This window comes from Oryctolagus cuniculus, chromosome 7 (assembly GCF_051225735.1).
Source record: "Oryctolagus cuniculus isolate XC-2025 breed Fujian yellow rabbit chromosome 7, ASM5122573v1, whole genome shotgun sequence".
NCBI classification, from domain to species: Eukaryota; Metazoa; Chordata; class Mammalia; order Lagomorpha; family Leporidae; genus Oryctolagus; species Oryctolagus cuniculus.
The window spans coordinates 89098576-89114335 of record NC_142873.1 but is presented as its reverse complement, the minus strand read 5'-3'; the positions used below and the strand labels follow the sequence as shown (position 1 = coordinate 89114335).

Below are 15760 nucleotides of genomic sequence, written 5' to 3'. Positions count from 1 at the left end.
ATTTAGTGAGTAAACTAGTGGATGGAAAATTTTCTTTGTCTCTCTTTTCCTCTCTCTGTAACTCTGCCCTTCAAATAATTAAAAATAAAATATTAAAAAAACAGTAAACTGAGCCATGGTATAGCCTAAGAAATAGAATATAGGTGCAGGTGTTTCACCTAGTAGTTAAGATATTGGTTGACACCCCTGTGCCCCACGTCACTGATACAAATTTTCTTATAATGAAGATACTGGAAGAGACAGTGGTGATGACTCAAATAATTGGGTTCCTGGTGACCACATGGGAGATTTGAATTCCTAGCTCCTGGGTTCTAGTTGATACAGTCTTGGACACTGTGGGCATCTGGGGAGTGCATCAGTGGATGGAAGGTCTGTCTCTTTGTCCATATCTCTGCTTCTCAAAAATAATTAAAAAAATAAATATCAAAGATAATATAGAACCCCTCGATGTAATCCTTCTCTGAAATTTTATCTACATTGGTGAATAGAGCTGATATTTTATTGTGTAATAGTATGTCATATTTTATGTAATGACATTCCAAATGATGGAGTGCTTTGCCATTTCCAGATTTTTATGTACTCAGAAATGTTACTGTGTACTTAGGGAAGAAAATCTCCATGCAAGTGTTCCCCTTGGTTACATAACAGAGTCTATCTGATGATTAAGAGAATATGAAAATATCCAACTTTAGGGGGTGACAGCAAAATGTTTCTAAACAGTTATACCAATTATACACATTCCAGAGATAGATGAGAATTGCTGTGACTCCAGTTCTCAGAAAAAACCAGTATTGCCCAACCTCCAATTCCCCCATCATCATCTCATACAAATGAAAAGATACAGATATAGTGTTAATGTGATTCCTTCTGTTAATTTTGCATTAATTTAGTAACTAGGTAGAACTTTGATTTTTCATATGATTAAGAACTTGTTTTTTTTCTTATTCTATGAAATGCTTGTTCATTCTTTTGATCAATTTTCTATCAGACTGCTTGTAGTTTTTGCTGTACACTATATGTGTATCAAATGTTTCCTTGGGTTGTCTTAATATTTTTATATGTTGATATTCACATTTAAGTCTTTAATTCACTTTTGCAATTTATGAATTATTGATCCAATTTCTTCTTTTATTAGAACCAATTATCTCAGGATAGTGTATTAAAGATGAATTTAACAGAACATTCTTTCTATTCTGATATAGAATGTCTGCATTGTCATAAATCAACTGTCTTTAAATGCATGGTGCTTTTCAAAGCTCTCTATTTTGTTCCAATTGAATATTTGCTTAGCACCGTGCCAATACACTGTCTGGATATGTTAGTTTAATAATAAATCTTGATATATTTGCTTTTTCTTTCTGACTTCATTCGATCTACTTCCTTCTTCTTTCTCAGGAACATCTAAATAATTCTTGGTTGTTTGGTTCTTCAAGCAAATTTTAGTTTCAGCTTATTAAATTCCATAAAAATTTCTATTGAAATTTTGGTTGGAATTGTATTGAACTTAGAATTCATCTTTTTATGATATTGACTATTACAATCTGTAAAGTAGGCATTTTAATTTAAGTGCATTTAAAAATCCATTTGAATATGCCTTTTTTACATATTTATATAAAAAGACTTGCATTTTTTGGTTGGATCTATTCCTAGGCATTTTCAGAGCTTTATGGTATTAAAATGGCATGCTTGATGTTTCCCATATGTTGTCCAATATACTGTTCTTTTTGAATTCAGTTTGATATACTTCCATATTGGTTTTGTGTTCAGTAATCTTGTTAAACTTTTATTAATTTTAATAATCTATGGATTTTTCTATAATTTCTGTATTGATTGTCATCTGTAAATGTTTTGTTCTTTTATATTATTAATGCATATTATTTATTTTTGATATATTATTGGGCTTTCTAGGACTTCCAATTAAGAAAAGAATAAAAGTTACTGTACTGCTATTTTTTTAATTCCTAAAACCTTTTGGCTCATTTTCATATCTGCTTGCCCATTCTTTATGTTTTCTTGGTGCTTGCTCATATTTTCAAGCTTGAATTTCTTTATTTCTTGCTTATGTTTGCATTAAATCTATGGTTCTTCACATTTCATATCTTTTAGTGGGATTTTATATTATATTTTTCATCTTGCACTTTAGTTCCTGTTCTTCCTTAATATTATATAAGAACCGACGAAGAAGCATGGGTTTTCCAGAGTTTGATTAAACCTAGGGCCAAACAAGTGGCTTCCCAAGTATCCTGTAGTTTATTTTCTTGTTTCTTTTGAATCTTTTTTTGTGTACCAAACAAGTAAAGAAATATACTCATGTTTATTGCCATATAGTTATAGATATACAAGATGACTTTAAAAATTTGTGGAAAATGCAATTAAAGATAATTTTGAAGCAAATCAATTTTTGAAATCTATGTATAGATTTTTATTTTTTCATGAAGATTTAAAAACCCTTGATAACTTCATATAAAATATCTAGGTGTGTGTGTATGTATATAAACAGACACATATGCACACGCTTTTATATGCATCTGAATATAGGACATCACCTGTGCAAACATATTATATGTGATTTTACATAATGCATAATACATAGATGAATATTTTATATGCACAGATATGTACATATATACATATATTCTAATTTCCAATTATAATTATTTCCATCAGAAGCATTCAGAAAATCCGACACACCAGCCAACACATCTCTCACTTATATTTATGGAACTAACCTATTCCTGTGTTATTTAAAAAGTCAAAAGTTATAAGCTAAGTAACATGACTAGCTGACCATGAAATAAGAAGAAAGTTAATTGAATTGTCATTAGCACTGCCCATTATTTTAAAACCAGGCAGAACAAACTATTTCTAAAATTTATCTTACTCTCTTCATAAATTTATAAGAACAACGATTTACATTAGCATAGTAATCTCTTCTGCATTTGCTATTTTGATATCCTTGTCTACTCTTTGCATCTATTAAGTGAGACCTTTCTCAGGTTTAATGATATAAGACTTAAACTCACTAAGGGAGTATCCTGAGGCCAGAGAACAGAAGAGTAAACCCAGCTGCCATTCTTGGCACTCTAAATGCAGCAGCTTTCTCTACCTCAGTGCCTCACTAGCATCTCTGTCTAACATTCTATCTTTTTTTTTTCCATGTAAACAACTAATTTCTATGTGTTGTAGCAATCCTACTAAATTACAAAAAATAAATAATGGTACTGTAAGTTTTAATCGTGAAGTGGGCTTATAATGTGTAAAATTTTTCAGTACAACACCTAATTCAATGGCTTTAATTTCTAATCCATTACTCCATTTAACCACACATGCAATATTGAGCCACCTTTTATTATCTTGACACAGATCTGTACCCTGTGTAGCTTCAAAGGGGGCAGTTTGGTCACCAGTCTATTAGATACATATGCAACATCAAAAAATAGACAAGGCTTTCGGAAAGGAAGAAAACATGTTCGTATAGTCCAAGGGCACAGGTCATTCACTCAAAGACAATATACTGTACATATGTTATTTATATGCCACTCTATTAACTGCCCTTCAATGAGAAACATCTTGTTACTATAGCAACTGCCACATTGCATGTTATCTCTGAGACTACTACATCATTGTACTAGACACACAGAGAGACACTTACATCCTTAAGTCATTTCAAAGTCTGTCACTTTAACAAAGTTTAAAGACAAATAACAAATATGTGTTAGTTATTCTTTATTTATTGTTTTGCTTTAGAGCCACTTGGTCCTGCATGGACAATATTTTTCCTTAATTTTTAACTGATAAGGGGAATGTTGGCAATTTATCTTTCACTGTATGTCAGAGGGAGAGACAGACAACTGAGCAGTTTAATAGAAAAAGAATTCTGACCTGTTAGGCTGACCAGTTAAGACTGTATTGCATCTATCATCTATTGGGTTTTACATTGAGAAATTCATACCTGTCACAATGGTGACATCTCCTTGAGTTATGTAATGCACCCTTGTGAGTTATGCAATGTGCCCTTGTGTGTTTTCATTCCTCAATACAGATTTTAGGCCTGAATATCACATCTTCTTTTTAATCTTCATTTTGCAACAATTGAATTCAAGTCCCAGTGATAAGCTATACCATTGCTTGAAAAAAGTATAGTAGAAATGCATTGCCCATAAAATTCTGTTACTCAAATGAACCACATTTATAGCTACTAGTGGAGAATCCTATTAATCTTAAAGATGAATATGTATTGACTGTTTCTGGATGCCAAGCACTGTGTCAGTACTTTATTTATTAATCATTTTAATTTTCAACTGATTTAATTACTTTAATATTATTATTATTGTTATACCATGTAGTTTTATACAAAAATTAAGGTCACAAGATGAAATAATTTGCCCAATAATTGCTATGTGGCAGTGGCAGTTCCAAGCTTCCTTTTCATATCACTCTGGTACCAAACCACAAAGTCTTTACCTGTGTGCTCTGTTGAATTCATTGCTAGATAAAGAGATGGATTTTTAGGGAAAAAAAGGTAACACTTTAATAAATAACAATTTCCTACTTTTTTGAAGAGTTCTGCCTTTAGGGGGGATCCTGTGAAATCTCAATTAAATGACAAAATTAGGTACTTATGAACTGTGCTCCCACCAATGGAAACATCAGCGATTCCTTTTCACATATTCTTTTGATATTTTAATAATTTTCATTTGATTCTCTAAATCACTGTTTTCAAAACTGCAATAATCACAATTATAGGCCCATGTGAAATCTTAGTGTAATGGCTAAGAAGTCTGGACTTTAAAAAATATTTGGGGGCTGGCACCGTGGTTCACTTGGTTAATCCTCCGCCTGCGGTGCCAGCATCCCATATGGGTGCAGGGTTCTAGTCCCGGTTGATCCTCTTCCAGTCCAGCTCTCTGCTGTGTCCCAGGAAGGCAGTGGAGGATGGCCCAAGTGCTTAGGCCCCTGCACCCGCATGGGAGACCGGGAGGAAGCACCTGGCTCCTGGCTTTGGATCGGCGGAGCCCCGGCCGTAGCAGCCATTTGGGGAGTGAACCAATGGAAGGAAGACCTTTCTCCCTGTCTCTCCCACTGTCTATAACTCTACCTGTCAAATAAGAAAAAAAAAAAAAAAGCCACTATCATTAAAACAGTAAAATTTCTAACAGGAGCAGGAAATTATTTCAGTCAAAAAGTCTGATAACAGTATTCAAGTATCCTCTGTATTACCTCAATAGAATTGCAGGGACCCCAAATCTGAATGCCATTTTGGCTTAGAATTTATTGTAAAATTGGAACTCATAATCTCCAACAATGGAGCATCTGCTTACATAGTCTATCTTCTACACGTACAAATGTAAATTCTACTAATATTGCTTGATTAAGAAAGCAGATATAAGGAAGTCAGGAAGTGAGAAAGTGGAGATTCACTAGGTCAAACAAAAGACAGGATAAGTACACTGTGACTACAGGTAGACAATTACGAATTTGGAGCTGAAAATAGCATGAAGCAGAAAGAGTATTACAAATGTTTAAGTTTGTTTTGTTCATAGACAGATGTGACTCTAACAATCCACAAAATATATTCTTTCAATTTCACATTAAAAAATCTTAGTTAACAACTCAAATGGTTGTACAAAGTGAAAAAAATCTATAAACCATATAAGTAGCAACAAAAATATTTTAAAATAATTTATATTTTTGTTTTTACTTAACTTGGGATATTGTGCAGTGATCATTGCAAAACATGATTCCTTATAATACTCTTGCTTACTGAGACATAGTTGGAAAGGTTAATGAGTTTGTTTATTGTTACACAGACACTAGTATATACTGTTGGAGTTAAAATCAAGTGGTGAGATTTCAATGTTCCTTCCCTTTTTGGTAAGGAACTAATTATTTTTTATTTTATTTTTAAAAGTTATATCTATTTATTTGAAAGGCAGAGGAACCAAAAGAGAGAGAAACAGAGGCAGAGAGAGAGAGAGAGAGAGAGAGAGAGAATCTTTCATCTGCTAGTTCATTCTCCAAATATGCTCAATGTAGCCAGGAGCCAGGAACTCCAGCTCCCTGTGGGTCTCCTATGGGCGACAAGGACCCAAGTACTTGGGCTATCTTCCAGTGATTTCCTAAATGCATTAGCAGGATTAAAATTGGGGTATTCAGGCCTCAAACTGGAGATGTGATTTGGGATGCTGGTGTTTTAAGTGGTAGCTTAACCCACTGCACCAAAATGCCTGCTCCAGGGAATAGGCTAGTTTTTAAAGGATACAATTCTGGCCAAAGAGCTTTTCTTTTTTAATTTCATGCTTTGAAAACAATAGGGAAACATTTATATCATATCCCAGCAATCTCCATATACATTAAAAATCATATAATTTGTGATATTAAAATAACTGAACTTTTTTATTTTTAAAATGCTCATCTTATAATGAGGATTAAGCTACCCATTGATACATAAAATGTTTCTTTTGTTACATTCAGAAGTGAACTTTCCATCTCTTTTATTATTTTGAGTACAAATTTCATAAGTTCAAATTTAAGAATATAGTGATTCTTCTTATTATACTTGCCCTTCCATAACCACTCCCACCCCAATTCTTCCTACCTCTCCCAATCCCAGTCCCATTCGCCATTAAGAAAAAAAAAAAAAAAAAAAAAACTGTTCCTCAATGGTCAAGACAAGGAATGTTCAATTCATTGCTTCTCAAAGTGTCAATTTCATTTCTACAGCTTTCAATTTAGGTGTTCTATTAGTTATCACAGATCAGAGAGAACATATCGTATTTGTTTCTTTGGGGCTGGCTTATTTCACTAAGTGTGATTTTTCCAGATACATGCATTTTTTTTCAAATGACTGGATTTCATTTTTTGTTTTTTTACCATTGTGTAGTGTTCCTAGAGTACAGTCTTCAGTCTTCAGTTGACAGTCATTAGGTTGATTCCATATCTTAGCTATTGTGAATTGAACTGCAATAAACATGGGGGTGCTGATTTCATCTCCCTTGGGTAAATTCCCAGGAGTGGGATGGCTGGGTCATATGCTAAGTCTATATTCAGATTTCTTTTTTTTTTTTTATTTATTTAATGAATATAAGTTTCCAAAGCACGAATAACGGATTACAATGGCTTCCCCCCCATACCGTCCCTCCCACCCACAACCCTCCCCTTTCCCACTCCCTCTCCCCTTTATATTCAGATTTCTGAGGTATCTCCAAACTGATTTCCAAAGTGGTTTTACCAGTTTACATTCCCACTAACAGTAGATTAGGATATCTTTTTCCCTACATCCTCACCAGTATTTGTTGTTTGTTCATTTCTGTATTAAAGCCATTCTAATGGTTTTGATTTACATTTTCCTGATCACTAGTGATCCTGAGCACTCTTTCATATGTCTGTAGGCCAACTGGATTTCCTCTTTTGAAAAATGTCTGCTTAAGTCCTTGGCCCATTTCTTAACTGGGATGTTTGTTTTGTTGTAGTGGAGTTTCTTGATCTCTTTATATATTCTGGTCATTAATCCTTTACAAGTTGCATTGTTTGCAAATATTTTCTCTCATTCTGTTGGTTGCCTCTTCATTTTCTTAAGTGTTTCTTTTGCAGTACAGAAGCTTCTCAATTTGATGTAATCCCATTTACTGATTTTGGCTTTGATTGCCTGTGCATCTGAGGTCTTTCTCAAGAAGTCTTTGCCTGCGCAAATGTCTTGCATTTTTCCCCATGTTCTCTAGTAATTTTATGGTATCAAGTTGTATATTTAGATCTTTAATCCATTTTGAATGTAAGGTAGGGGTCTTGCTTCATATTCCTGCATGTGGAAGTCCAGTTTTCCCTGCATCATTTGTTGAAGCAACCGTCCTTGCTCCAGGGATTGGTTTTAGGTCCTTGGTTGAATATACGTTGGTTGTGGAATCTTGAATTGATTTCTGGCATTTCCATTCTGTTCCATTGGTCTATCCATCTGTTTTTCAGTACCAGGCCATTTTGACTATAACTGCATTGCAGTATGTCTTGAAATCTGGTATTGTTATGCCTCTGGGTTTGTTTTTGTTGTATAAGATTGCTTTGGCTATTCATATGAATATCAGCACATTTTTTCTAGATCTGAGAAGAAGGTCTTTGGTATTTTGATTAGTATCACATTGAATTTGTAGACTGCTTTTGGAAGAATGGACATTTTGATGATATTGATTCTTCCAATCTATGAACATGGAAAATTTTTCCATATTTTTGTATCTTCTTCTATTTCTTTCTTTAATGTTTTGTAATTCTCATCATAGAGATCTTTAACATCCTTGGTTAAATTTATTTCAAGGTATTTGATTTTTTTTTTTTTTGTAGCTATTGTGAATGGGTCTGATCTTAAAAGTTCTTTCTCAGCCATGCCATTGTCTGTGTATACAAAGGTTATTGATGTTTGTGCATTGACTTTATACCCTGTGATTTTACCAAACTCTTTTTTTTTTTACAGGCAGAGTGGACAGTGAGAGAGAGAGACAGAGAGAAAGGTCTTCCTTTTGCCATTGGTTCACTCTCCAATTGCCACCGCGGCCGGAGCACCATGCTGATCCGAAGGCAGGAGCCAGGTGCTTATCCTGGTCTCCCATGCGGGTGCAGGGCCCAAGGACTTGGGCCATCCTCCACTGCACTCCCTGGCCACAGCAGAGAGCTAGCCTGTAAGAGGAGCAACCAGGACAGAATCCGGCGCCCCGACCGACCAAACTCTTACATGAGTTCCAATAGTCTCTTGGTGGAGTCTAGTGGATCTTCTATATATAGAATCATGTCGTCTGCAAATAGGGATAGTTTGACTTCCTCATTCCCAATTTGAATCCTTTGATTTCTTTTCCTAGTCTAATGGCTCTGGCTAAAACTTCCAGGACTATATGGAATAGCAATGGTGAGAGTAGGCAACCTTGTCTGGTACTGGATCTCAGTGGTAATGCTTCCAAGTTTTCCTCATCCAATAGGATGTTGGCCATGGGTTTGTCATAAATTGCCTTTATTGTGTTGAGGAATGTTCCTGCTATACGCCATATTTGCTTAAAGTTTTCATCATGAAAGGATGTTCTACTTCATCAAATGCTTTCTCTGCATCTAAGGAGATAATCATGTTTTTTGTTCTTCATTTTTTTAATGTGATGTATCACATTGATTTGCACATGTTGAACCATACTAGCATACCAGGGATAAATCCCACTTGGTCCAGGTGAATGATCTTTCTGATGTATTGTTGGATTTGGTTGACCAAAATTTTGTTGAGGATGTTTGCGTCTGTGTTCATCAGGGAAATTGGTCTGTAGTTCTCTTTCTCTGTAGTATCTTTTTCAGGTTTAGGTACTAAGGTTATGCTGGCTTTTTAGAAAGAATTTGGGAGGATTCTTCCCTTTCAATTGTTTTGAATAACTTGAGAAGTGGAGTTAGTTCTTTAAATATCTGGTAGAATTCAGCAGTGAATCCATCTGGTCCTGGGCTTTCTTTGTTCGGAGTGTCTTTTTTACTGATTAAATTTCAGTCTTGGTAATGGGTCTGTTTAGGTTTTCTATGTCTTCATGGCTCAATTTAGGTAAGTTGTATGTGTCCAGGAATCTATCTGTTAGGTTTCCCAATTTGTTGGCATATAGCTCTTTGTAGTAATTTCTGATGATTCTCTTAATTTCTGTGGTATTTTTTGTTGCATTTCCTTCTTCATCTCTAATCTTATTAACTTGGGCCTTCTCTCTCCTTTTTTTGGTTAGTTCAGTCAATAGTGTGTCAATTTTGTTTAGTTTTTTAAAAATCCAGCTTTTCATTTTGGTGAACTTTTATATTTTTTCTTTACTTTTATTTTCTTCTCTAATTGGGTTTGCTGTTGTTTTTCTATATCCTTGAGATACAATGATAGCTTATTTATTTGGTGCCTTTCCAATTTCTTGTTAGAGGCACCAATTTCTATAAACTTTCCTCTCAATACTGCTTTTGCTTTATCCCATAAGTTTTGATGTTGTGTTGTCTTAATTTGTTTCCAGAAATCTTTTGATTTATCTTTTGATTGCTTCTATGATCCACTGTTCATTCGGGAGATTGTTGTTCAGATTCCTTGTGTTTGCATATGTTCTGGAGATTCCTGAGTTGCTAACTTCGTGCTTTGTTGCACTTTAGTCTGAGAAGATGCATGGTATAATTTTGATTTTTTTGAATTTATTGAGATTTGTTTTATGGTATAGCATGTGGTCAATCCTAGAGAAGCTTCTATGCACAGGTGAGAAGAATTTGTATTCTACAGCTGTAGAATGAAAAGTTCTGTAGATATATGTTAGATCCATTTGGTCTATAATGTCAATTAACTCTGCTATTTCCTTTCTGATTTTCTGTCTGGTTGATCTGTTCATTGCTAAAAATGGGGTATTGAGATCCTCCACTACTATTGTATTTGAGTCTTTGTCTCCCTTTGGATCCCTTAAAATTTCTTTTAAATAGCCAGGTGCCCTTTTATTAGGTGCATATGTGTTTATAATAGTCACATTTTCCTGTTAAATTGATCCCTTAATCATTGCATAGTGCCCTTCTTTGTCTCTTTTAACACTTTTTGTGTTATAGTCTATTTTGTCTGATATTAGGATGGCTACATCAGCTCTTTTTGGTTTCTGTTAACATGCAATCTCTTTTTCATACTTTCACTTTCAGTCTGCATGCATCTTTTTTGGTGAGATGTGTTTCTTGTAGGCAGCAAACAGATGGGTTTTATTTTTTAATGCATTCAGCCAATCTGTGTCTTTTAACTGGAGAGCTAAGGCCATTTACATTCAAGGTGATTATTGATAAGTGATGATTTGCCCTGTCATTTTTCCATAAATATTCCTACTTTTTACTTGGATTTCTTTATTACTTTTCCAGGGACATTTCCTTCCTTTACCTTCTTTTGTAGTGATGGCCATGTTTCTCTGTTTTGGTGTGCAACACATCCTTAGGCATCTTCTGCACAGCTGGACAGGTAGTGACAAACTCTTTCAGTTTATGTTTGTCATGGAAGGTCTTTATCTCACCTTTGTTCATAAATGAGAGCTTTGCAGGGTTTGGTATTCTGGGTTTTTTTCTCTTAAGACTTGGACTATATCTTGCCATTCTCTCCTAGCCTTTAGGGTTTCTGATGAGAAGTCCACAGTGAGTCTAATTCGAGATCCTCTGATATAATCTGGCATTTTTCTCATGCACATTTTAGAATATTTTCTTTATGTTTTACTGTGGAGAGTTTGATTACAATGTGTCATGGTGGAATGTCAATAACGAGTTCCATGTGTTTCCTGTACTTGGATGCCACTTTTTTCTCCAAATATGGGAAATTTTCTCTTATTATTCTACTAAAAAGGCCTTCTAATCCTTTCTCTCTTTCCACACCTTCAGGAACTTCAAAAATCTGTATGTTGGGTCATTTGATAGTATCCTGTAGATTCCCAACATATGTCTTAGTTTTTTAATTTCTTCTTATGTTTGGTCTGACTGTATAATTTCCTGTGCTTCGTCTTCTAAGTCAGATATTCTTTCTTCTGTCTCACTGATTCTGTTAATACTTTCCACTGTATCTTTATTTGTTCTATTGAATTCTTCATTTTTAAGATTTCATTTTGATATATTATCAAATTTATTTTTTTAAAACTTTTATTTAGTAAATCTAATTTTCCAAAGTACAGTTTATGGATTACAATGGCTTTTTCTCCCCCATAACTTCCCTCCCACTCACACCCCTCCCATCTCCTGCTCCCTCTCCCATTCCATTCACATCAATATTCATTTTCAATTATCTTTATACAGAAGATCGATTTAGTATATATTAAGTAAATATTTCATCAGTTTGTACCCACAAAGAACATAAAGTGTAAAATACTGTTTGAGTACTAGTCATAGCATTAATTCACATTAAGGACAGAGATCCCACATGAGGAGTAAGTAAGTACACAGTGACTCTTGTTGTTGACTTAACAATTTGACACTCTTGTTTATGGCGTCAGAAATCTCCCTAGGCTCTAGTCATGAGTTTCCAAGGCTATGGAAGCCTCTTGAGTTTGCTGACTTCGATCTTATTTAGACAAGATCATAGTCAAAGTGGAAGTTCTCTCCTCCCATCAGAGAAAGGTTCCTCCTTCTTTGATGGCCCGTTCTTTCTACTGGGATCTCACTCACAGAGATCTTTCATTTAGGTCCTCTTTTTTTTTGTTTGTTTGTTTTGTTTTTTTGTTTTCCCAGAGTGTCTTGGCTTTCCATGCCTAAAATATTCTCATGGGCTCTTCAGCCAGATATGAATTCCTTAAGGGCTGATTCTGAGGCCAGAGTGCTATTTAGGACATCTGCCATTCTATGAGTCTGCTGTGTATCCCGCTTCCCATGTTGGATCGTTCTCCCCCTTTTTTATCCTATCAGTTAGTATTCGCAGACACTAGTCTTGTTTATGTGATCCCTTTGACTGTTAGACCTATCAGTGTGATCAATTGTGAATTGAAATTGATCACTTGGACTAGTGAAATGGCATTGGTACATGCCACCTTGATGGGATTGTATTGGAATCCCCTGGCACATTTCTAACTCCACCATTTGGGGCAAGTCCAATTGAACATGTCCCAACTGTACATCTCCTCCCTCTCTTATTCCCATTTAACAGGGATCACTTTTCAGTTAAATTTAAACACCTAAGAATAACTGTGTGTTAATTACAGAGTTCAACCAATAGTATTAACTAGAACAAAAAAAATACTAAAAGGGATAAAGTATTAAATAGTATTAAAAAGTATTAAATAAAGTATTAAATTGTACATATTACCCAATTTAGGTAATTAAGCTAAAAACTTTGCAACACAATGTACTTAATGTCATGAATGCATAGATTCTTTATTTTACTCCCCAGCAACGTTCTGTATAGTTTCTCCTTAGTTTGATAGTGCTTGAGGATGTATTACTCATCTCTTCATTGCTTTAACTGAAAATCTGAAAGAAGATCCTTTGTAGTTTGGAGGCTCATAGTTCAGGAGATTCATGTTTAGACTGGTGCCTGATGGAGGTCAGCAATGGTGAGTATGGAAGAAAGATCACACAGCTGGCCAGGAAGCAGAGAAAGTAGCTTGAACTCAGTTTAAATATCCAACCCTCTCATGAGAACTACATTCTGAGGGCAAGTTCTATCACCAGACTCACCTCTCAAAAGCCGTACCTGAATCGTCTCCATGCTTAATCCATCTATCTTTAATACAGGCTTCAGAGTTTAAATATGTACATGAGTTTGGGAAGCCAAGTGCTTCTCAATCCATAACATTCCACTTCTGGCTTCCCAAACTCATATCCTTCTTACATACAACATGCCATCATTCCATCCCAAGAAATCCCAGTCTTAACTCAGTCAAACATTAAAATTCAAAAGTCCTCGTTCCAAACTTTCATCCAAGACTGAAAACAACCTGTCTTAGCTATGAATTCCTCTACAACTGAAAAACTACTAACATTCTTTCAAGATGTAGTAGCAGAGGCCTGCACCATGGCTCACTTGGTTAATCCTCCGCCTACAGCGCTGGCATCCCATATGGAAACTAAGTTCTGGTCCCAGCTGCTCCTCTTCCAGTCCAGCTCTCTGCTGTGGCCCGGGAAGGCTGTGGAGGATGGCCCAAGTCCTGGGGCCCCTGCACCAGCATGGGAGCCTGGGAGGAGGCTCCTTGCTCCTGACTTCGGATCTGCACAGTTCCCGGCTGTGGCTGCCCTTTGGGGGTTGAACCATCGGATGGAAGACCTTTCTCTCTGCCTCTCTCTCACTGTCAGTAACTCTACCTGTCTAATGAAAAAAAAAATAAAAAAATAAAAGATGTAGTAGCAAGGCAGGCCCAAAATTTACATTTTCATTCCAAATGGGATACAAAGAAATTTCAAAGCAAGATGGAAAATCATCAGGGCTAATACTGAATCCTAAAGTTCCATGTCTGCCATCTTGGACAGTTTTTTTGAGACTGGGCTCCCAATGGCTTGGACAGCCCACCCTTACAGCTTTGCTGATTGCAGCCCATGCTTCCGTTCTCACAGACTCAGGTCTCATTTCTGTGTTTTCACTAACGATTACCCTGGTGTAGACTCTCTGCAGCAGTTCTGGCCCCATATTTCCCTTGACATTGCCCTAGAGGAGATTCCTTGAAGTGACTCTGCCCCAGAATCAAGCTCAATCTGAAGTCTATTTGATGACCCTTATACATCTAGGACAATCTTGGGCTTTGCTCATATAGCTGCCATCTGAGACTGCACACTGATATCTGCAACTTTCTCAGGCTTGCCTGGAATGATGCTTACAATTTTCCATAGTGTTGTCTGACATTGGTAGCATCTCTACTTTCCTAAGGTCCCCTTCATAATCCTCAAAGCTGCACTATGCATTTCTCAATGCAGGGACTTCAGTGTTTAAAAGTCTTTATGAGTTTGGGGAGCAAAGCCCTTTTCAATGCATAACAGAGATTTTATTAATAGGATTGTGTAGCAGTTGGGATTTAATGTGTGTTAGTTCCTCCAAAGATTATAATTAAGCAATAGTTTCCTTCCATCTTTGTGAAAACTTGTTAGCTGTTTTAGGAAATCATTGATTGCTTGTTGTTGAATCATAATAGGTAAGGCTAGACAGAGGGCTTAATGTCACAAAGTTAATGGCTAATGTAACTAGATTTTTATTATTAAGTTTCTGGTGAATAGAGAAAGTTCTGAATAAACATAAAGCAAGATTATGTACATTAAATCAGGCTACTTACCAATATTAAAAATACATCCCCTGATATTTTTAAGCGGAGTTTGTGAGGGAATGTGAGTCTGATGTGAATATGTATGAATGAACCTAACTTCAGTATATAAAACAAAGTTAGTCACAAGTGCTTCCTATGACTGATTTCTAAAAATCTGCTGACCTTCTTAACTCACTACCAGTATTATATGATATGTAAGATTATTTTGAGCAATGAGTTATTATAAAAAGTGCTTTCCAGTCTTGTTACTGTGAAAATAATTGGTATATATATTTTTAGACTTGAAATGGCCTTCATATTATATGAATTTTTAAATATTTCAATGGAATAATGCCCAGCTACAGAAATTATATCAAACCAAAAATATTATTTGTGTATATTCATTTCTGTATATTTTCCCAAAATAAAAATTAAACACACTACTAAAACATGTTGAACATGTTTGTATCATTTTGATTGTTTCTCTATTAACAAATTTTGAGTAGCACTTTCCATAATAATTCCATGTTCAAAATATTCTTGTATATACTTACTTTAATATTAATTCAACACATTCTTAAAGATGATGCAAAACAAAACAGAAAATATCATTATTTCCCCCAAATGCCCTCTGTTCTTTTGTCCCCTCTTGTCCCAATGCCTATGTCATTGAATTATGTGAGGTGGAAGGATGAGCAAGTAGCTTGAAACATGTAATACAAAATTTTCTTTTATATGAATTAATTCACTTTTCCCAACCATTATCAATTAGTTATTCTTGCATACAAGGGACAAAATAAAAAGTCACAGTAAAAAAAAAAAAAGAAAGAAAGTCAATATGTGCATTTACTTTTAAAATCCTAAGTTCCCCACTTTCATTTTCCAAAACAAACTCCTACAGTAAACATAATGCTTTTTTTTTCCTTTGTTTTTGCAACACTTTATAGTGTAAGACATTTTGGTCAGCCTCCTGAAATGTTCAATAGTTAAATTTATTATTCCTAGTCTAATATGTTCTCACATAATTTTCTCAGGATCTCTCTCTCCCTGTT

The 15760-nt window shown here is 35.2% G+C and overlaps 1 pseudogene; it reads right to left on the bottom strand.

The window, feature by feature from the left end:
• The window catches only part of LOC100338753 (protein Red pseudogene), a 32461-nt pseudogene extending 18360 nt beyond the window's left edge, over positions 1-14101 (bottom strand).
• Positions 14102-15760: the final 1659 nt, after the last annotated feature.